Source organism: Phyllostomus discolor, chromosome 10 (genome assembly GCF_004126475.2).
Source record: "Phyllostomus discolor isolate MPI-MPIP mPhyDis1 chromosome 10, mPhyDis1.pri.v3, whole genome shotgun sequence".
Taxonomy (NCBI): Eukaryota; Metazoa; Chordata; class Mammalia; order Chiroptera; family Phyllostomidae; genus Phyllostomus; species Phyllostomus discolor.
The window spans coordinates 42,915,341-42,938,903 of NC_040912.2; the positions used below are offsets into that span (position 1 = coordinate 42,915,341).

General features: G+C 34.7%; 1 protein-coding gene across 3 annotated transcripts in view; it reads left to right on the forward strand.

Moving 5' to 3' along the window:
- MAGI2 (membrane associated guanylate kinase, WW and PDZ domain containing 2) overlaps positions 1 to 23,563 on the forward strand; it is a 1,408,091-nt gene that overhangs the window by 451,545 nt on the left and 932,983 nt on the right. The gene's annotated exons all lie outside the window — the stretch shown is intronic.

Below are 23,563 nucleotides of genomic sequence, written 5' to 3' on the forward strand. Positions count from 1 at the left end.
ATTGAGCATGGGCCTATGAACCAAAGGGTCGCTGGTTCCTTTCCCATTCAGGGCACATGCCTGGTTGCAGGCCAGGTCCCTCGTGGGGGCTGCACAAGAGGCAACTACACACTGATGTTTCTTTCCCTCTCTTTCTCATTCCCTTTCCCTGTTTCTAAAAATAAATAAATACAATCTTTTTAAAAATACAGGATTTCCAGTTAGGGTTGCAGATAAAATATGAGTGCCACGTTTATGAAGCTACTTCTATAATATTTTTTTTCCTTTCCCTATGTAAGGAAATTTTATATCATACAAGTAGGATACATATGGAAACAATATGTAGTTTCCATAATTGCTAAGCTATATTTTATCCATTCTGGTCAATGGTCACATACACATTAATTTCAAAGCCTTATCTCTGAAATAATGGAGTTAGAGTAGGTGGACTCAAGTTTCTTCAATTTGAATAGTATGAGTAACTCCATAATCCTGACATGTTACAATCATCATGAATAAGAAATATCTATTAAGCAAAGTCAGACACAGGCAAGTTGCTGAAATCTCAATAATATTTATAAAATGTTTTGGTAAGGACAAAAGGAAACAATATGAGTAAATTGCTTAGCAAAGTATCCATCACATTATAAAAACTCTTTAAGTGGTGTTGAACCTCCATATTTGCGTAGGTCAGTATTCTTACAAGGAGTTAATAATTATGAATATTTTAAAACATAGAGTAACCGGTTGCATAAGCTAAACTTCAAATGGAGAATTTATAAGAGGAGGAGATCGTTATCAAATAACTTGGTGAGGGAATGAGTTGAATATGGACTATTCTTAAGGAATGATCCCAAGCCTCCATGGGGCTGACTCCCGGTACTTCCACTTCCAAGCTTTGCAACCTTAGGTGTGTTACAATATATTTATGCCTCAGTTTCCTCATTTGTAAAGTGAGAATATTGATGTGTTCCACAAGAGACATTTTCTTTTAGGGTTCATATATGCAAATTACCCAGCACACAAACATAATATTGGCTATTATCATCATCATTACTATGATTTCTAAAATACAGTAATGTTTTTGTTTTGTTTTGAAGATGGGTAGTAATTTCAGATCAACCATTTTTTTCTAAATCATCTAACATTAAAAGGGAACTATACTGCAAAATTACAGGTGTCCCTGAGTAAGCAAATTTTAAGGGTATTGAGAGTAAGATTTTTTGCTTTAAAATGCATAGAGAAAAGAACTAAAAAAGTCACAAAACTGGAGACTAAGCTGAATACTGTCAAAGCTGATTTTTTAAATGAGTAATAGAGCTTATGAACCTTTTTGCCCCTGGTCTCTAAAAAATCACAATCTATAAATATCAACTGTCACAAAGGATTACATCATGATAATTAAGAGATAGAGACAAAGGGAAAAATCTTAATGAGAAGGGTATTGTGAAATAATCAGAAAAGGAAAATAAATTGGTTTTATAGTTCCTGATTTACATACTATGTATCACAGTTGATGAAAAAGTGCCTTCTTTTGGAATTTAACGTAGTTTCTTATAGTAGTATGACTTCTAGAAAGCTGTATGTGTCAAATAAGAGTCGAACAATGCTACCTCATGAAATCATTTAAATGTAAAAAAATCTCACATTTCCATTGTTGTAATTATTTCTGTCAGTTAAGTACAATATAGACAAATTCATATTAGCTGGATCGCTGTGTTGGACAGATAGTAGTAAAGGTGTTAAAGTAATTCCAGGGACATAGGGGAAAATGTCCTTCTTAATTATTCTTTGTAGAAGGAATTCGGGACCTGTAATCTTCATGATTTCTATAGGAGCTTGGACAAGTTATTTTAGCTCTCTCAACCTCAGTTTCTTCATTCATAAAACAGGGTGAAAAAATTAGATTGTCTGTAAAAGCTATTCATTTGTTCCACAAAGACCCAGCGGAATTAAAATGTCATGACCTGAAGGAGATGATCTGTAGGTAAGTACACCCAAGAGAACGTTCAGAAAAAAAGAGTTATTTTAAAAGCTCAAGGCTGCTTACATGGCAATAGTCAAGTTGAATCACAGCAAAAAATGAATATCCTACATGTGTAGTGATACTCAGTACATGAGAGTTGATCTCTATCTGTCAGAGTTAAAAATACATCTTCAACTACTCTGAAAGAGATGGGTTCTGATATTCTGGTGAATTGGACAAAGGTGAAATGCTGACTTTGTAGATAAAATAATCTGATTTCCTCAAGGAGCAGCTTAAGTAAAAATGAAAAAAAAGCTATCTCTAGGCTAACATAATGTATAGACAGACAGAGATATACTGATTTTACCCCCAGTGCCCATTTCTCTCCTACATTCTGGCATTATTCCTTATCCTGCTTCACTTAAGACCAGCAAAGAGAATAAAATCAACAATTTTCATAAAGTTCTTGAATGTTTCTGAAAATTGAAGAAAATTTCTGCTTTTTGATTAATTTTTAATTGACCTAATGATCTAGTGTGATGTGGGTATAGCCCCAGGTGGTTTAATTCTATTCAATTCATTACATGTTTATATTATTCTCCTTGATTAACAGAAACAAGATATTGCATCAGAATTAAAAGGTAGGCAAAAATTTGAGAGAGTGAATAAAATTCTGGTACAAAAAAGGGGATGTACAAAAAAGGGGATGTTAAAAAAAGTGATAAACAATACTTCATTATAGAATGGAAAGTAAAGTCATAGTAACTTCTAAGAAAATTGGTTTTATTTCTGCTTCCAAAGCTTTAACTGCTTCTTTTATATCTTCTTTGTATATGTTGAGCCTTATGACACCAAAAGTGATCAAGAAGATATAAAAAATCTGTCAGGACATCTTCACATGCTGTCAGACCTGGGCGTATAGAGACACCATCAGTGGGAAGCGCTTTGGGCACATATTAATCCCCGTGGACCCAGGGCTTCCATTTCTAAAAAACAAGCTCAATGTAAACAATATCTACTATGAAAAAGGCTCTTTGTATGAAAATTTTCATTTTGCCACAGAAGAGGAAGCAATTTAATTTATTCGGCAAACACTCAACCATGAGATAGTACATTGACAAAATAAACCACAGCCATTATAATCATAGTGTGAGACAATATAGTAATATAAAAAGTGAAAGTCATATAAATTTTGTGATAAGGTAGACAAATAAACAACTTTATTTTAAAAAGAATATGCAGGCAACCCAAAGCTCATAGATTATTGACCTGAGACACTGATGATGGTAAGTAGACTTCCAAAGTTTGAGTGAGCAGGTGAAGACGCATTTCTGCAAAATGTATTTACAGTTTCTAAGTAAATTTTAATAACAATACATTTCTCTAGGTAACTAAAGACTTAAGAATACCTTCATATGGCTCTTGTACAAGTAAATTATTTTTTCTATTTTCATTTAGTGTTTGAAGATCATGACAAGATATTTAACTTAAAAGAGAGTTTAATCATAGCAAAAGTTTAAATTGACAATTAGAACAAAGATCATATATCTATGGTTCCTCACTTATATTTGTTTCTCTGCAAGTAGCAATTTTCAAGCCATATATCTTTGCCATGTAGTTAAATGAGTTGAGTAATGACTACTGCTTCCTGATCAGGTTTTATTAATTAATGCCAGTAAATTATCCAAAAACTAGTAGATGAAAAAATATTACATTCATAGATTTTTTAACAAATTTGAGTTAAATTTCTTTATTTTGCAAAGTAAGTTACATTTTCTGGAGCATTACAACATAGCATGTACATTTGTTGGGGGAAAAAAAAACAAATTTCTCAAAGTTTACCTGGCTTAAATAATTTATGAGTGAGCAGGTGGTAGAGATGGTTATGAGGTCTCTCTCTGCTTTTCTGCTCCTTTCAACTATATCTAAGTAAAACAAAACAAAAGTCATATGACACAGCTTAAGGACAAAATATCAGGATTTTCCTATCTGAGGCAAGATTTCAGTTAAAAATGACCAAAAACAATGACTTAGAACAGGACCTCTGAAAATCAAGTTTGCTACTATTAGGTTATACTTTAAATTTTATTGCTTTATAATGACTCTCCATCATTTATTAAAAATTAATGTGGCTAATGAAGAGTTTTGATTTCTTCAAAGATTATTTTCCAGATAGAAAGTGGAATGGGATGAGAAAGAAATATTTTTTGTAATGAGAGTATTTAGAAAACAGAGTGGGGCCTACCAATTGCAAGAAAACTTACTCTAAACTCCAAACTAGAAGATACTGTTTGTTTTAAAAATCACAGGAGTCATTTATTCTTGTTGCATTTGCAAACTGTAAAAATTCAGTTGACATAATGGTACAGGAGTCAGTTACAATGAGGATCAGTAAGAATGGCAATCTGTCCATGTATAGGTCCAAGGAAACTGCTTAAGTATGCAAATTAAAATTAAAATTTTTCTCTCTGTTACTGTACGGTCCAGCTGTCACTGGTTACCTGTTAACTGTGTAGTTACTATAACTGCTTTATGGCACATAATCCAATCAGAGCCAATGACATAAAGAAAATGATTTTCTGGGAGAGAAAAAAGTTGCCCTCTCTTTTACCAGAAGAAATCATTTCCTGTCCTTGGATGGTGTGGGGATGTGAGGCTCAGATCCAGGAGAGGAGAGCCTAGAGGAACCACAAATGGCAGAGATAAGGAGGCTGTGATGTGGAGCCTGAGACTAATTCCAACACCAGACAGAGAATGGGAGAAACCAGGTCATTGGTCATTATTTGAGCTAGTAGGTCTAACTTGCCTGAAGCTAAGCCCTGCTTTTGCATAAAGATCCCTGATAAGTACACAAAAATAGGTACATAAAAGTACTTTTCTGAAGTTTTAATTAAATTAAACAAGTTCTGAGAACTAAGGCCTGAACTAACGGCCAAGGATCCCTCAGAGGAGCTGCAACCTTTAGGAAAAGAGGGCAAAAGGGACTCAGAACCAGTATATTTTGTCCTGGTGCCCTCTCCTGGAGTCGCTTTTACTTGGGAGAGCTTTGAAAAGGATGCAGGTCTCATTGGATCATTCCAGTTCTTCATTCCCCAAAGCAAAATCAAGATTTTAGTTTGAAATAAAGACTAATGAGGATTAAATATACCTCAGCTACTTAGATTCCTTGTTCAATCAGAGAAAAGTAAAAAGAGCACACACTTGAGAGTCAGGTAGCCCTGGGTTCAAACTCCAGCTGCAGCACTCTTATTTACTCTGAAACCTTGTGCAAGTTTCTTTACCCCTCTTAGGCTCAACCTCTTATGTGTAAAGTAGTGACAATAATATTCATCCTAAAGGACTGTTGATAGGATTAAATGATGGCAACATTTAGGTAATTAGTACAAGATCTAGAAAAACTCAATCTTTATTGCCAATATTAACATTGTTTTATTTCTGTTTTACATTTTCTTGGATATGACTCCTATAAATTGTATGTTGCATGGCCACTAGAGAAAGAATCTGATAGCATTCATTCTTTACCAAGCAGAAAATGTTCATAATTATTGTAATCTAGCAGCAGATTGGCAAACTTTTTTCAATTCCCCTCCTAGCTTATACTCATGTAAAATGGCCTCATTGTTTTTAGAAATAAACAGTTAGCTATTCCAACCGATATCCTATATACTTAATAAAAAGATATAGTAAAAAATGAATTTTTTACAAACATGTTCCAATGTAAGGCAGTAAATGTGTGTGTGCTGCTATCCCACCCCCATCTTCCCTGCACCTGTGTCAAACCTCTCCAATCCATCACTTCTCTGTCTCCTTTGAATGAGCACCTGCCTTATGAAATACTCACAACATTGTCCTTTAGGACACTAGTTCCAATAGGTCAGAGTTAGAAGTGGTGTAATACCTACTTACCATCCTTGTTCTAAGGTATTTCCCTAGGTTAATCACTTCATAAAATATTTATTTTAAATGGTATTATACATATTTTCTATCTCAGCCATGTTACCTATTGAAATCAGCCATATTAGGTTAAAGTAATTAATTACATAAATATTTATATCATGTAAGTATTGGTATTACAAAGCAATTCACCCTAACTACAGAAACCTTGGAATGGCTCATATCTATATTTCCTGCTGCCCATTATATGTCATTAACTCAAAAATCAATTTCATACAGCATGCTAGAACAATTCAGAAACAGCCATAACAATTTATAGGGTCAATAATCTAGGCTGGAAAAGTCAAAGTCAGTTGAGAGATTAGGAAGTCATCAACCATACGGTGACATAATATCAGGTGCTGCTAATGTGGTAATGGCACATACATCAGAGATTTCCTAAGTAAACATTTATACCGCAGACAGTTGCCATTGTGAAAGAGATATTATTATATGTTGCTTCAGTGCTATATGTCATGTACTAATGTAACTAATCTCTGAATACTCACTGACAGGTAGTGTCTCATTCACTTTGCCTCAGACAATAATAGTCTATTGAAGCTGTTATCATTTAAGAGGGAGAAGAAATTACAGTGATGCATCTTACATTTCTGTAGGAATTTCTTTGGATTTATTATTATACTTTTAAAATTTTCTTTGTCTTCCAAAGAAAAATATAATAGTATATGTTTAGCAACACTGCAATACCTAATGCCTAAAGAATACCATTTAAATTAACATGATCCATAAGTGCCAATTCTATAACCAAAGGTATTGTGCACTGGAGTTTACTTAGTCTTCATGAGCAATGGGATGAAGTTGGTTTCCTGAGAGGTTTCTTATCTTTCACTATATTTTATGTAGCCAGCATTAGGGATATATGAAAGATATAAAAACAATTCTACCAATTAAAAAAATTACTAGATGATTCAAAAGAGGATACCAGGAAGTTCTGCATGGACACATTGAAGAGGTCTTACCAAAAAGAAAAAAAGGCACACTAAGTGGCAGAGCCAAGGTAGATTTATTAACTGACATGAAGTCCAGATGCACCCACAGTCTATTAGAGACACTCAATATGTGACAGTGAGTTTCCTGGACAAAACAGAAATAAACATTCTCACTAAATATTGAAAGAATACATCTTTGTAAACATTGGCTTCAGCAGTATTTTTAACTTTTCTTTATAGTGATCATTAACTCTACATCATGCACACATTTAGACTTTATTAGATTATATCACATGCTTTGGGCTGGACTCTTAAGCAATGCAATTGCTTGGAGACCCGTTCTGGTACACTAGGGCCTACAAGTGGTCTCATCCTATTCATTGATCAATAAATGGAGAGGCTCTTCATGTTTTGTCCCCTCCAACACATGAGCAGTACATTCCCATGGGCAGATGCACATGGTCACACAATTCCTGATCAAGTAGCTATAATTATGCTCCTAATTAATACTCTGCTTCAGGAGTTGATCATAATACTATTGAAATCTGGCATAATATCTCAAAATCAAATTATTTACAATTTTCATTGCCTTATGATTTGCAGGAATTTGCTCATGACACACTACTACTGGACAATAAGATTTTGTGGGTCCTTGCAGTTGACAACTGTAGTAAGGACTGTAACAAACTTCTGGGGAGTATTGAAAAGAGCCTGCAGCATCAATGTGGCACAAAGTTTCCTGCCAGACTAAAGACCTGCATCATCTAACTCAATTTAGAAGAGCAGTCCCCTAATTCAAGCGCCCCAGCATGCCTCCACCATGATTGAGGCATGGCTGTCTGCTAGTACACTTTATATCTAATGTAGATAGAGGGACAGAATGGTTGATAACAGGACCCTCAAATGTTGCTCAATGAAGCACTTCCAGCAGGAAGAGGAAAGGAAATGCACAGCAGACCAGAGCTTCAAAGAAGAGAACATCACTGAATTGCTGGCAAGAAAAAAACAGCAGCTCATTCTCTTGCTAGGTAAGCATGGCAATGATTTAACTGGGTGGCTCAGCTGGCAAAAGGTACAAAAAGAACAGAGGTTTCAGAGTCATTGCCTTAATCACCAACACACAAGTAAAACCTACAGCTAAAGTACTCATTTTTTTCATGTAGTGCGGGTAAGACTTTTGGATAATAGCGTAACTTCTGAGTCACACCAAGACGTAGAGGGTGACATTTGAAAGTGAAGAGCAAGGAATACACGTGTTGACAGGTAGCAGCACACTGGTTAGGATGCTGGCTCTGGAGCCAGGCTGAGTGTTTGAATCACGCATTTGCCATTTATTGGCCATGTTCTCTTGAGTGACTTAACCCATATATGCTTTAGTTCTCTCTTCTGTAAAAAAGGAAAAATAATTGAAGTTACTTTATACATTGCTCATGAGGATTAAGTAACTTTATGAGAAGCATTTCAAACAGTTGTTGGCCTATTTTTGTTTTACAGGGATGACTCTTATTATTTTAAGGGGATGAAATTACTACAGACATTTTATGTGTGTACTTAAATTCAGCCAAATTTATCATGTTGAGTTATTAAGATCTTAACATTAGAAATATATCTGTAATTGAGGCAAATTACATCACAGATGAAGAAGCTCAACTCAAACCTGCAGTATTTTGGAGAATAATGTAGGATGAAATATGCTACTTTTTTAAAGTTAGGATCTCTGCCTTCTTTATGTTAACAGCCAGCAAAACAATCCCTGTGGGCTATTAGTAAAGGAAGCAGAAAACACCCAGCTGGCAAAAACACTACCACCAATTTATTCATTTTACCACTGTGTCTTTGACATTGATAGCATTTTGTTCTTTGTTTCATTCTTAAAAGAATGCCATCAAATCACTTGTTAGCTCCTGCCTTGGTATAATAAATAGTAGTCATTGGATTGAAGAAATTGGTAGCTTTTTCTAAATGTAGAAAATAGAACTAAAGATAATATGCAAAAGGTTTTTGTGATTTTTTTCCCAGCAGCACTGTTCTCCAGGCAATGCCATTACTCCTGACAAAATGGACATTTTAAGGGCAGTAATGTAACATACCCAGATATAAATGCTATTTAAGAAATCAGTGAGCACTGATAGAAACCATATTCCAGAAGGAGAATTGGGAAAAGGGGATTTCTTTATATAAAAACTACATTTAATGCAAATATGGTAAAATGTAGTTGTCCCTTGGTATCCATGGGGGATTGCTTTCATGACCTCTCACAGATACCAAAATCCTCAGATACTCAAGTTCCCTATACAAAATGACTTAGTATTTGCTATAACCTATGTCATCCTCCCATATACTTTAAATCATCTCTAGATTACTTATAATATAATGCTATACAAATAGTTGTGATACTGTATTGTTTAGGAAAAATAACAAGAAAAAAAGTCTATACATGTTCTAAACAGATAACAACTATCAACCATCCTAGAGCTAACTGTATAATACACATCAGCAACATTATAACAATTTTTGCAACATTTCCTATGCACAGTTGGTTAAATCCAGATGCAGAATTTACAGATATAGAGTGCAAACTGTACAATTATATAAATTATTGCTTTAACATATATACCTGTGGGGAAAGACTTGGAGAAAAGTTATTAATCTGCATGGTTGCAGATGTCACAGAATAGTGCTTCTTTCTTCCAGAACTCTTTCTTGAGTTCAAGGATGTGGTCAATGCCCTTCCTGTACCTATACTTATTATGGCCATTGCTTTACAGATTTCTATTTTCCTCATCAACTGTCCAACTTCACCAGGGCAATATGTTTCTTACTGTAGGAACCATGTCTTTACTCCACAGGACTTAACAGATAGCCCTGCACATAATAAGCAATCAATAAACATTGAAAAATAAAGGAAAAATCTCTGGATAACAGGAAAATAAATGGTTTTCAACTGTTCTAAAGTGAGTATATACTGATTTTGTAATTTAACTTAACTGAATGAATTCAACTTAGCAAAAACCAGTTTTAAGTGTGGGACCTCAAGAAATAATTATGTATCCAAGAAAAAGAAAGACAGTAATGTGGGCCAAATATCAAGGTATATATCACCCATATGGTTTAGGACATGTTGAACAATAATGTATGGATGTTTTTTGACAATAGGAGGAAGTTTCTTTTTCCTACTTCAGATGAATGACCTTCATCCATTACTTTTTTTGTAATATGTGGCATTATTTAATATGTAAATAACAGGCAAACATAAGCTTGGAGTTTGTTTGAATGACTGTAGGCTGTGAATATATATATATATGTATATATATACACACACTTATATATCACATTATAAGATTTATTTACTACAAAATAAAATCTGGAGTGAATCAAAAAGTAATCTTGGACTATTAATAGATTATTAAAATACTGTAGGTTCTTACTTGTTAAGCAATGTCTATTTAGAAATTTTCATGATAGTGAAACAAAAAAGGTCTCCGAGCATTTCTTTTTCTTTAAAACACAGACCATGGTACATTTGCATTACCGTTTCTTTTTGGAGACTCATTTTCTCATTAGAATATTCTTTTTGCTATTAAATAAATCATCTCATAACATCATCTTATCCTGGGTCCCCTGTCTATAATAAGATATATATTTTTTAAATTTTTTTGTTGTTCAATTACTTTTGTCCCCTTCCCCCCCATATTCTCCCCTGCCCTACCCACCTACCATCTCCCAAATGCAATCCTGCCTGCATTGTCTTTCCCCAGGGGTCCTTTATACATGTTCCTGACTTGCCCCTTCCCCTTCTTTCCCCTGTTATCCCCCTCACCCCTACCCTCTGGTTGCTGCCAGTTTGTTCTTTATTTCCATGTCTCTGGTTCTATTTTGCTCACTTTTTTGTTTTGTTGGTTAGTTTCCACTCATCGGTGAGATCATATGGTATTTGTATTTCACTGCCTGGCTTATTTCACTTAGCATAATACTCTCCAGTTCCACCCATGTTTTTGCGAAGGATAAGAGTTCTGTCTTTCTTTCTGCTGTGTAGTATTCCATTGTGTAAATACACCACACTTTTTTGATCCACTCATTTACTGATAGGCACTTAAGCTGTTTCCAGTACTTGGCTCTTGTAAATTGTGCTGCTATTAGCGTTGGGGTGCATGGGTTCTTTTTAACTAGTGTTTCAGGATTCTTAGGGTATAATACCAGGAGCAGAATTGCTGGGTCAGAGGACAGTTACATTTTTAGTTTTTTTAAATATATTTTATTGATTATGCTATTATAGTTGTTCCATTTTTTTTCTCCCCTTTATATCCTTGTCCCGTAACCCTCCTTCTACCATCATTCCCCCACTGTAGTTCATGCCCATTGGTCATACACATTAGTTCTTTGGCTTCTCCATTTCCCATGCTATTCTTAACCTCTTCCTGTCTATTTTGTTGCTTCTTATTTTCTGTACTTTTTCACCATTCTCTCCCCTCCTGCTACCTGCTGATAACCCTCCATGTGATCTCTGTTTCAGTGAATCTGTTCCTGTTCTAGTGTTTGCTTAGTTCAGTCTTGTTTTAGTTTTAGTTTTTTTAGGTTCAGTTGTTGATAGTTGTGAGTTTGTTGTCATTTTACTGTTCATACGTTTGATCTCCTTTTTCTTAGATAAGTCCCTCTAATATTTCATATAATAAGGGTGTGGTGATGATGAACTCCTTTAATTTGACCTTCTCTGGGAAGCACTTTATCTGTCCTTCCATTCTAAATGATAGCTTTGCTGGATAGAGTCATCTTGGAAAGACAAGAGTCACCTTATCTTTCTTGATTTTGAATATTTCTTTCCAGCCCCTTCTTGCCTGCAAGATTTCTTTTGAGAAATCAGCTGAGAGTATTATGGGAACTCCTTTGTAGGTAACTGTCTCCTTTTCTCTTGAGGCTTTTGATTCTCTCCTTGTCTTTCATCTTGGGTAATACATCATAATGTAATTATGATATGCCTTAGTGTGTGCTTCCTTGGGTCCAACTTTTTGGGACTCTCTGAGCTTCCTGGACTTTCTGGAAGTCTATTTCCTTTGCCAGATTGGTGAAGTTCTCCTTCATTATTTGTTCAAGTAAGTTTCCCATTTCTTGCTTTTCCTCTTCTCCTTCAGGTACCCCTATGATTCAGATGTTGGAACATTTAATGTTGCCCCAGAGGTTCCTAAGCCTCTCCTCATTTTTTAAATTCTTGTTTCTTCATTCTATTCTGGTTGAATGTTTATTTCTTTCTTCTGGTCCAAACCATTGATTTGAGTCCCAGTTTCTTCACTGTTGCTTCCCTGTACATTTCCTTTATTTTACTTTTCATGGCCTTCACTTTTCCCTCTATTTTACAACCATACTCAACCATTCCTGTGGAAATCCTGATTACCAGTGTTTCTAACTCTGCATCTGATAGGTTGGCTATCTCTTCATCACTTAGTTGCAGAGGTTTTTTTTTTTTTGAGCTTTGATCTGTTCTATCATTTGAGCCACATTTTTTTTTGTCTCAGCATCTGTTATGTAGTAAGGGGCAGAGCCTTAGGTATTTTCCAGGGCAGGGCAACCCAGTTGCTGTGCTGTATGTGGGGGAGGGGTCCAAGAGAGAACAATGCCACTTGCTGGGCTCTCTGCCAGCTTTCAGTCACTTCCCCCACTACCCACAAGCAACTTGTGCCCTTCTGGTGCTGATTCCTGGGTGGGTGGTTTTGTGTATGTTGTAGGACCCTGTGGGTCTCTCCAACAAAGTCTCCTGTGAGGCTGGGAATTTCTCCCACCACCGCAATCCTCATGGGTTTTTCCAGTCAGAAGCTTTGAGGCTTTATTTCCCCATGCTGGAACCCTGGATTGTGTGATCTGTCTCCCTCCCAGGAGGTTCCTCCCAGTTTATCCACATGCTAATGCGGGACCACTTGGTTCACCAGCCACAGTCCTGCCATAAGTCTTCTCTGCCCTGGCTGCCCATCTCTGCCTTTTTTACTGGTCTGTATGAATGTTTCTTCTTTGACTCCTTGGTTGTTGGACTTCCATATGGTTTGATTTTCTGGCAGTTCTGGTTATTTTTTGTTGTTACATTTTTTTTTTTTCATTCGTTGTTGGTTGTGTGAGGAGACAAAGTGTATCTGCATACACCTCTATCTTGGCTAGAAATCTCCCATGTTTAGTTTTTTGAGGAAATCCTATACTGTTTTCAACCATGGCTGCCTGAGTCTGCATTCCCACCAACTATATACTAGGGTTCCCTTATCTCCACAGCCTGGCCAGCACTTGTTGTTTGTTTTGTTTATGATGACCATTCTGACTGGTGTGAGGTGATATCTCATTGTGGTTTTAATGTGCATCTCTCTGATGGCTAATGATGCTGAGCATCTTTTCATATGCCTATGGGCCCTCTGTATGTCCTCCTTCGGGAAGTGCCTGTTCATGTCCTCTGCCCATTTTTTAATTGGATTCTTTGTCTTCCTGGAGTGGAGTCATGTGAGTTCTTTATATATTTTGGAGATCAAACCCTTGACCTAGGTATCATTGGCGAACATATTTTCCCATACAGTTGGTTCCCTTTTCCTCTTGCTGATGTTTTCTTTAGCCGTGCAGAAGCTTTTTAATTTGATGTGGTTCCCATTTGTTTATTCTTTACTTTATATCCCTTATTCTAGGGGACCTATCAATGAAAATATTGCTGCATGGAATATCTGAAGTTTTCCTGCCTATGTTCTCCTCTAGGACTTTTATGGTGTCACAAATTATATTTAAATCTTTTATCGATCTTGAATTTATTTTTGTGCATGGTGTAAGTTAGTGGTCAAATTTCATTTTTTTGTATGTAGTTGTCCAGATCTCCCAACACCATTTGCTGAAGAGGCTATTTTTACTCCGTTTTGTGTTCCTGCCCCCTTGTTGAATATTAACTGACCATAGAGACATGAGTTTATTTCTGGACTCTCTATTCTGTTCCATTGGTCTTTGTATCTGTTCTTATGCCAGTACCAGGCTGTTTTGATTACTGTGGCCTTGTAATACAGTTTGATATCAGGTATTGTGATCCTTCCTACTTTGTTCTTTTTTCTCAAAATTCCTGAGGCTATTTGGGGTTGTTTATGATTCCATATAAATGTTTGAAACATTTCAAACATTTATAAAGTATCCAATTTTAAGATGACAAAGGTGAATTTTAAAGAAGTGAAAATTCAGTATAAAATCTTGTGTCAGATGAAAGATGCATAATGTGTCTAATGATTTGTTAACCACAAGAAGTAATAACATACTAATATTTTCAAATGAAAATTTTAGGTGTAGCATAGTGCCACCAAGATTGCAAATCATTCTGAAACATTTAGGCCATCATTCCTTTTTTACTTAAATACTTCCATAATTATGTTTAAGGAGAAGAGGAAAAATGTGACAGTTTAGAAATAGCCCAATTTCATTTGGTTCCTGGAACATCATCTTTGTGTAGTGAACATTGATTGCAAAATCAGCTTTAAAGAAAATTAAAATGAACAGTGATTTCAACCCTAAGAAACTGTCTGAGGAACTTTTATTTTTAAAGCAGAATCAATGTCTTACACCATTAGTGATACTAAGTAAAGACACAGGAGAAAATCGGTGTTGTTGCAAATATTGATTTTTTTCCCTTTATGTACATTCATATTGATCTAAAATTTCATGACTTGGTCTGCTGGGGTCATAATTTAAATATTACTAAATTAATAATTTGAAGAGAAAATGTCATAATGTTATAGGTTATTTCCCTACTTATTGTTTTATTTGTATACACTCACAAATCACTCAACTATGTTTCATATACACAAACAAAACCACACACAGAACATTTATTTCCATCATTATTGCAAAAACTACTCATTTTGGAGTGACACTTGATTTGCACTTTAAAATAGAGAGGAAATCAAACCAGGTCATCATCTCTGTGGGTAAATTTTAGTACTCCATTGGGTCACTGGTGCACATTTACCACATTTAGAGAAATAACTGGGGCTAAATGAGGGTATCAGGAAGACAATTGCTTTTCATTATAGCTCAGATTTGGGGCAGGTGAGGATGTTTTAGGTTAGAAAGAAGTACAGGAAGCATGTCAGGGTATTGATGCTCGAGAGGTGAATGTTTCACATAATAACTGTCAGCCTCTTCCTGATGTTTTTCAAACTGGAGAAATTACAAAGGCAGAAATGATCACTCAGGCTCACAGATGGCTCTTCTGCTTACAGTACTTGCTGATTAAACATTTTGAACAAGTATTTTACTTTAATATGCCCAATCAATAGGCATTCCAAAAACACTTTTGCCAAATGTTGTAATGGGCTATTCCAGAACAGTTAAGAGATCCTTGCTACTCACACCTGTGTGCATTGTTTAATTTCTTGCAAGACATTTTACTATACACATTTGGAATTAAAGTAGAATTTTAAAGTATCAAAATTACAAACTGTGTAAGGCTACTTTGTATTAAAATAATATTAGCTTCCAGACCCATCTAAAGGCCTACATAAGGGAACCAGATGACATTTCTAGTTAGCTGGAGGATTTGCCAAAGGCAATTTCTTGAGCCTTTTCTTTGTGATTACATACAAACCATAACTACATAACAAGAGAGTATCACCAGGTGTGAAATATTTCTGTCAATTGCTTGGGCAACTATTTATGAAAAGAAAATAAGCACACTTGTTTTTATGAAAACTGAATGGAGCAGTTACTTGCAGCGTAATCAGAAGTAGCCTTTGTTTGAGTGAGTGAGTGAATGAATGGGTGAGTAAATGAATAGAGTTGTTCTGCTATAAGGGCATTATAGACACATCCAAAAAGTCAGTAAGAAAAACAGTGCATACCAGATAAAACTGTAGTTTTACAAAAATAGAATAGTTTATTTTGAGGTATAGTATGGTAAATACCTGCATCAAAATCACTTAGAAATACACACAAAATGCAGTCAGTGAATCCAAACTCAAACTTTTGTTGCAGAATTTCTGGTTATTCAGAATTTCAGGATCACAAATTTGAACTTTTAACCAGCTCCCCGGGTATTTTTTTATACACTTTAGCATTTCAGAACTAAAGGGGCAAATAATATATTCAAGAGGAAAATAAATATAGAAAAGTATTTTGGAGAAGGAAATATAAATTCCAGGCTAAGAAGTCTAAATTTTATTCAGTAAGAATTGGAGAGCCAGTGGATGGTTTAAGCAGGAAAATGGCACAATTAAAAAGTACTTTTGAACAGTTAACATTTCAGGAATGTGAAATATTAGGGTATTAGAGCAGAAGAAAGAGTATGGTAAAATATGAGAGTGTAAGGTCCCAAACCAGAGTAGGGGCTATGACAACAGACAGGAAGTGAAAAATTACGACGTACTTGAGAGGAATTCTCTGGTGGCTTTATGAACATAATAAATCACAAATGGTCCTTTTAGGGTGGCTCAGTTGGTTGAAGCATCCTCCCATACAGCAAAAGGTTGCGGGTTTGATCCCTGGTCAGGGGCACATACCTAGGCTGTGAGTCCAATCCATGGTCAGGGCATATGTGGGAGGCAACCAATCAATGCTTCTCTCTCTCTCTTCCTTTCTCTCTCTCTAAAATCAATAAATACATCTTGGGTAAAGATTTAGAAAGGAGAAATTACCAATGGAAAAGGTCAGAGGTAACCATGAAATTTGAAGTCCACCTGATTAATGTCACACACACACACACACACACACACACACACACACACACACAAAGCCAAATCAGAAGGAAAGTGTTGGTTGGGTGACGTGATGAGAAGAAGATTATGTTATGTACATTTTTTGAACATGAGTTTTCTATATGATAAAGCTCAACTGGCAATGCAGGATAAAGGTCAATATACCCCTCCCCAAATATACTGAGTTCATACATCTTTTCTAAATGGGATTTTAGACAGTATAATGCTTTTATATATTTAAATGCAAATTATTTATTTATCTGTGAATTGGTCCACTGTTACTCAATAAATCAACTCAGAAGTAGTATAAGCTTTATTAGTATTTTTTACACCTTCATCTATTTCTCCCACCCCAATCCCTATAACTAGCAAACACTAATCTGATTTTTATTATATTTGTTGGAGTGACATTGGTTAATAAGACTATATAGTTTTTAAGTGTACATTTGTATGATATACAATCTGTATGTTGCATGTGTGCCCACTACCCAAAGTCAAATCATCTTCCATCACCATATATTTGACCCCCTTTTCCCTTTACTTCCCCCACCCCTCTTCCCTCTGGTAACCACCATACTGTTGTCTGCGTTTATGACTTTTTGTTTGTTTTTCTTGTTTGTCCATTTGTTGTTTTCAGTTTTATATCCCATAAATGGTTGAAATCCTAAGGTTCTTAACCTCTTGTTTAACTTATTTTGCTTAGCATTGATATTCTCAACATCCAATCATGTTGTCACAAATGTCAGTATTTGATCTTTTCTTATGGCTGATAGTATTCCATTGTGTAAATGTATCATATATCCTTTACCCAGTCATCTGTCGAAGGATACTTTGGTTGCTTCCATATTGTGGCCATCATAAATAGTGCTGCAATAAACATAGTAGTGCATACGTATAAAGAACTCATACAACTCAACACCAAACAAGCAATACAGTTAAAAGAAGGACAGAGGACCTGAACAGACACTTCTCACAAGAAGATATACAAATGACTGATAGATATATGAAAGGATGTTCAACTTTACTAGCTATTAAGAAAATGCTGATCAAAACTATAATGAGATACCACCTCACACCTGTTGAAATGGCTATTACCAACAAGACAGGTAATAACAAACGTTGAAGAGGATGTGGAGAAAAAGGAACCTCATTGTCTGCTGGTGGGAATATACACTGGTACAAGCACTTTGGCTCAAAAAATTAAGAATAGAGTTACCATATCACTTAGCAACCTCTCTTCTGGATATATACTAATCTACTCTTTGTATCTATGAGCTTGGGGTGTGGGAGTGTTCGTAGCTGTTGTAGTCATTTTGTTTTGTTTTTAGATTTCACATATAAGAGAGATCATAGAGATTTCTCTTTGTCTGCCTTATCTCAATTAATATAATTCCCTTGAGATTCATCCATGTTGTCACAAATGACAAAATTTCATTCTCTTTTATGGTTGAATTATACTCCATTGTGTGTGTGTGTGTGTGTGTGTGTGTGTGTGTGTGATGGAATTATGGCAAGCTCCTTATGTTGAGAATAAAAGGCAATATTGACTTTTTACTGTCCCTCTCATTATATCCACATGTATTTATTTGTAGGTATTAACCCACTCTCCTCAGTACCTTTCCTTTTACACAGTTAATTTTTTCTTACTTGAACTTAGTAAATTTTGTTTGAATTTACATCAGCAAAGCACCATGTTTACAAAGCAATGGGTCCTTGCCTTTTCTGATAAAGGATAAAAACTACTCTGGGTTTTAATTATCTTATTATGTATTAGAATGTTGGAATTCTAGGTAAAAGAACTACTAATTCTTGCTGAAGGTGGAACTGGATATTGGAAGATGTGTGAGAGTTACAAGACAGACAAACTGGAGGACTTATTTTATGTTGAGAAATCAGTACATGGAAATGTATGAACATATTTTCAGAATAAAATAGCACTGAAAATGTGTAGAGTTCATGGTAATCTGACATTGCTAAGAGTTTCAAAGAACATTGTGTCTTAATATTTTTAATTCTTCAATTAATTTTATGAATGTTAGCTTGCATTTTTAAAGTAATGCATGTATTATAATAAAGTAACCTAATGTAGCCAGTTGAATTATCCAAGAATGACACTGGGAGGATATGTGTAATCATAGGAAACATTTAGATAGAATATGCTGGCACAGGTTTCCCAAGCAACAGAAATGGGACTAGACATGAAACAAATGTACTAGGGAAATCACCAGAAGGGAAAAAATGAGGATGCAGCTAAGGGAGACTAGGAGAGGCATTGGCCTGCAATGCAAGTCTTAGTGCAAGTGAAGCAGAGAGGGAAGGAAAAAATGGAAGGAAGGAGAGAGGGAGAGAACAAGGCAGGAAGAGGAAGAGTCTTAGACTGCAGATCGTCCCAAGGAAAGCTCAGTACATCTGTTGGGGCATCTTTTCCCCAGGTTGACTGTTTGTGGAGTCCAATATCTCCCAGAAATAAGCCTGCAGAATATCCCAGCTGTACTCTCAGCTGTACCCTCAGTCATAGACTGAGGGAAGCTCATAGGAAGCACAGTCTTGTTACAAATGCCAAAATGAATTTCAGAGTGCACCAGCTAGGCCTTTGTTCAATTACACTTCTTGAAATTAGAGACGTGAGAGTGTGCCTTTATGGCTGTCACCAGATAGAAGTTGTTTATTTTTGTATGGTTTCATTTCAAATAATCTAAGCAACAGTAATCTGAAATGCAATCAGATTAGCTAGAACACTTAATAACTTTTCAAGTAATTTGGGCATGTCACCATCCAAAATAAAAAATTTGATCATAGAGACGTATAATTTGTATGTGGGAACTGAATAAAGATATCATGATAAATTCTGTCTTCCACTTTACCTTGAACTGCAATGCAGAAATTCATCTGAGCTTCTCATCCAGGCATGCTTTATCTTGATGCAGCCCTTCTCTCAACTCACCTTGTGCCAAATGTTATCCCATATTGTTTCAGTACTTCCAGTGGTCCTTGTTCAAACAGTGATTGGGGCTAGGGCAGAGACAACCAAGACTTGTTACCAGATGAAGTGTTGTAGGCTGGGTATATTAACATTGCATTGACTAGGCACTAATTGTGTAATTGCATCATTGCAAGTATTTTGGTTTATAATTTCAAGCCCAAAATACAGGGGGAAATAATAATCAAAATAATATCTCTAGATATCAGGCAGTATATCACCATATGATTTTCTAAATAATTGTAAAACAAATCATTTAAAACAGCATTTGCTTTTTGCAAGCATACATTTTTAATTTTCTACATTTCATAATAATTCTACAATTGAATATACACAGAATGATGCTTTCACAAAATAATACTAACTTTATTTTCTCTGATTTCTAAATGTTCATATAAGTGTTCTCAAGGACCACTATAATAAAGAGGGTTCAGTTTATTGCTATAGTTAATTAAGAGTTATTGAAAGAGGGTTTAGTTTATCGCTATAGTTGATTAAGAATTATTTAAAATTTCTATAAATTTCCTGAACTTTCTTTGTGACTGGTGACTATTACCTAAATGTTTAACTTGAAAATATTTTTCTAGAATTCAGCATACAACCTAAGGTTGTGTATCTATGTTCCTCTTCAGATTATGCATAGGATAAAAATAAGAAGCTGAGGTACTTAAGAAAAGCAAATGTGAAAAACATATATCACAAATTATCTAAATGGTAGTTCTGAATGAGAAAATTAATATTTTTAAATGTTGAAATTTTCTTACGTTCCAGCTTTATAAATTATATACAATAGCAGAGTAACTGGTAGAATAAGGAAGAACTTTGACTTGAGTTTCATATTTAGCAATAGCTATTTATGGATGGTTTAATGTTTCATACATTTTATTCCAGTGTAAACATAATTACTCATTATTTTAAGAACATTTCCTGCACAGCGTTATTCCATAAAGTGAGTCAAATGCATCAATTAACATTCAATCAGCAAATATTTTTAACCATCCACAAGGTGCTACTATTTAAAATCAAACATTATATTTTACCAAACAGCTGTAACAGCTTTAGTAAACTGAGGCAATCTCAGATAAGAGTATACTATATTTCAAATCAGAGTATAGAAAGTCACCTGAAAATGAACTTATTCATAGAAGTTTTTGTTTATAATTTTAGCTCATTTCTGAGAAGGTAATATAATTATTCTCCCCAAACTTAAAACTATTTGGACAGCATGTCTAACTCAATCTACTGCATCATGACTATTTAAGAAGATTTTCAAGATGACATAAAATATTTGAGGTTGATAATACTTAATATCAATCTCATAAAATGTTTTAATATCAAGATTCATGAAATATGAAAGGTAAATAAGCCTACTACGTCTATTCTATATACAGAATGACTGTATTTTTGCATAGTTAAAAGTTTAATTTTTCTGAAAAAAGTTGCCCGAACCATTGTTCCCAAACACTTCTCTGAATTCCATGATTAAAATACAGTTTGTTCAATAAGTGACAATGTAATAGTAGCTACACAATTTGTCTTTGGTCATCCTCTAGTTTCCATCAAGTACACAATAATGCTACTACTCAGAAAATTCTCCTCACCACATTCTGACCATCAAAGTCACACAACTGCCTCCATTTAGAAAGCTAAAACTTATATCAATATTCTTAAACACAAACCAACAAGTATATTTAGGTTTAAATTTTCATTGAAGAAAAGAAGAAAAAAGTAGAACCAAATTTAAAGGTATATTGGAATGATTTTATGTATAGCTATTCTTTAAATAATATGTATAAATATAAAACTGATTTATTTCAAAATGTGTAAGTGACATAAATATCTAGTTTTAAAGGCTACTGTATGGCAGACTGGAATGAACCAAATATCATGAATATTTCATTTAATACTTTAATGGTCTTTACCTAAAGAAGTTACTTTCTTCTTAGTTTATGTATAAGTGAAATGTAGGGTAGAACTACATTATCTTCAAAATCCCATTTTAATTTGACTTTTATTTATTCTATATTTTCATCATATGAACTTGGTCTCCCACATTTGTAGCGTTTCTTTTGAGAAAAGGTCTAAGGAAAGTTTACTTGAATATAATGGTGGAAATTTCATATACAGAGTTTGGCAAAAGTAGGCTTACAGCTGTGAGAATGCAAAACACAGAGTTTATTCTTATATTGTTATTTATTAATTATTGTATTATTTTCCATAAGGACAACTGTAAACCTACTTTTGCCCCACCCCTGTATTCTTTGGATAATTGCAATTTTAGGAAATGGCTGAAGTCATTTAGAACGAAGACTGGTCAGCAAGTTGGTTTTAACAAGTAAACAGATGTTACTAGTATTTTGATTTTTAAAATGATGTGTGATTGTAACAAGGCTTATTTTATCATATGCTATTATCCAACCCTGAAATCCATTCTAAAATTCATGTATGCTGATAATAACATTTTTATCTCCAAAAAGTAACAGCTTTAAAGAGCCAACTGCTATTTAATTACATAAATTATTATTTGTTTAAAATGAATCTCATAGCCCTGGCTGGCATAGCTCAGTGGATTGAGTGCGGGCTGCAAACCAAAGTGTCATAGGTTCGATTCCCAGTCAGGGTACATGCCTGGGTTGCAGGCTATGACCACCAGCAACCGCACATTGGTGTTTCTCTTTCTCTCTCTCTCTCCCTCTCTCTCTCTCTCTCTCTCTCTCTCTCTCTCTCCCTCCATTCCCTCTCTAAAAATAAATAACAATCTTTAAAAAAAATAAATAAAATAAAATAAAATGAATCTCATGAATTCAATATCATAATATCTACTTCTAAGATCAACCTATGGAAGTAGGGCATGATATCAGAACTAAGAAGAGCCATATCATACTGAATATATAAATAGCTAAACATATTTTCTTCAACACTAACATGTCACCAGAATGAATATCATCCATGGTATTTTTAAGTAACACATGCTAGCAGTAACTCACTAATATAAGCACTTTTCTTATGTTTCTTTTATTTTGAGGTTGAGTTCAATCTAACTGTAATAAATAATATTCTCCAGGACATGGTTAGGTCACTTCACACACCGCAACATTACGTGAAGGACGGTGTTGGCACTGGGCAGCAAGGTGGGAGAGAAGGCAAGATGGAGAGATAAAGGAATTGAAAAAAAACCTTGAATGCAGATTTTTTATACATAGTACCTGTTTTCAAAGTGAATATTCCATCCTTACTAAGGACTGTGTTTTTGTTTTGTTTTGTTTTAACTTCCAGAAGAGAGTCAGTATTGTGCATGATCTGAGTGCATATGTTGGAAACATTTGGAAGTCATTTATTAAGTACTAACCATGTCTGGCCAGTGTTCACACCAGATTATTTGGTCTATTAAGTAAGTGAGTTTTTCCACTATTAATTATGAAATTCATTTGACTCTTAGAATATAGTAGCTATGAAGAGCTATACAATATATTTTGACCTTGATGCATTTTTAGAATTCCTCTCTAATTCATGTAGATAAGATTCAAGAATAAATAACTTTGTGTAATGGAATTTTCTCCAATACATAAAAAATATTTTTAAACCAAAGACCCATTAAAAATGAAAGTAAAATGCAAGTCAAATATCTTGCCTTGTGTCAAAGTCAATCTGACATTATATAATGCACATGTGAACTTTTCTAACAAGCTTCTTATCATTCCATTTTTCAGGGGATGCACATCATCCATAATTACTACTTGATAGTTCAATTCATCCCCACCTCTAAGATGCATGAAAAGCAATTATCTGCCTGAAAGACAAGTTAGACCACAGTGACTACAATTTCAATACACTTAGAAACACTCAATTTTTCTCTTGTCAAAGGCAGAGGCTCTCTCAATGAGGCACCATCCAATCATAATATTTACAATATTATAATCCAGACACTTATTTTTAATGGTGAACTTTATTTTTAATATTATAATTATTCCTCCATTTGAAATACACCAATAAGAGAAAAATGATTCATCATATGAAAGATTTAAGTCCAAAATCTAATTTTAGATGTACAAAAAACAAATTC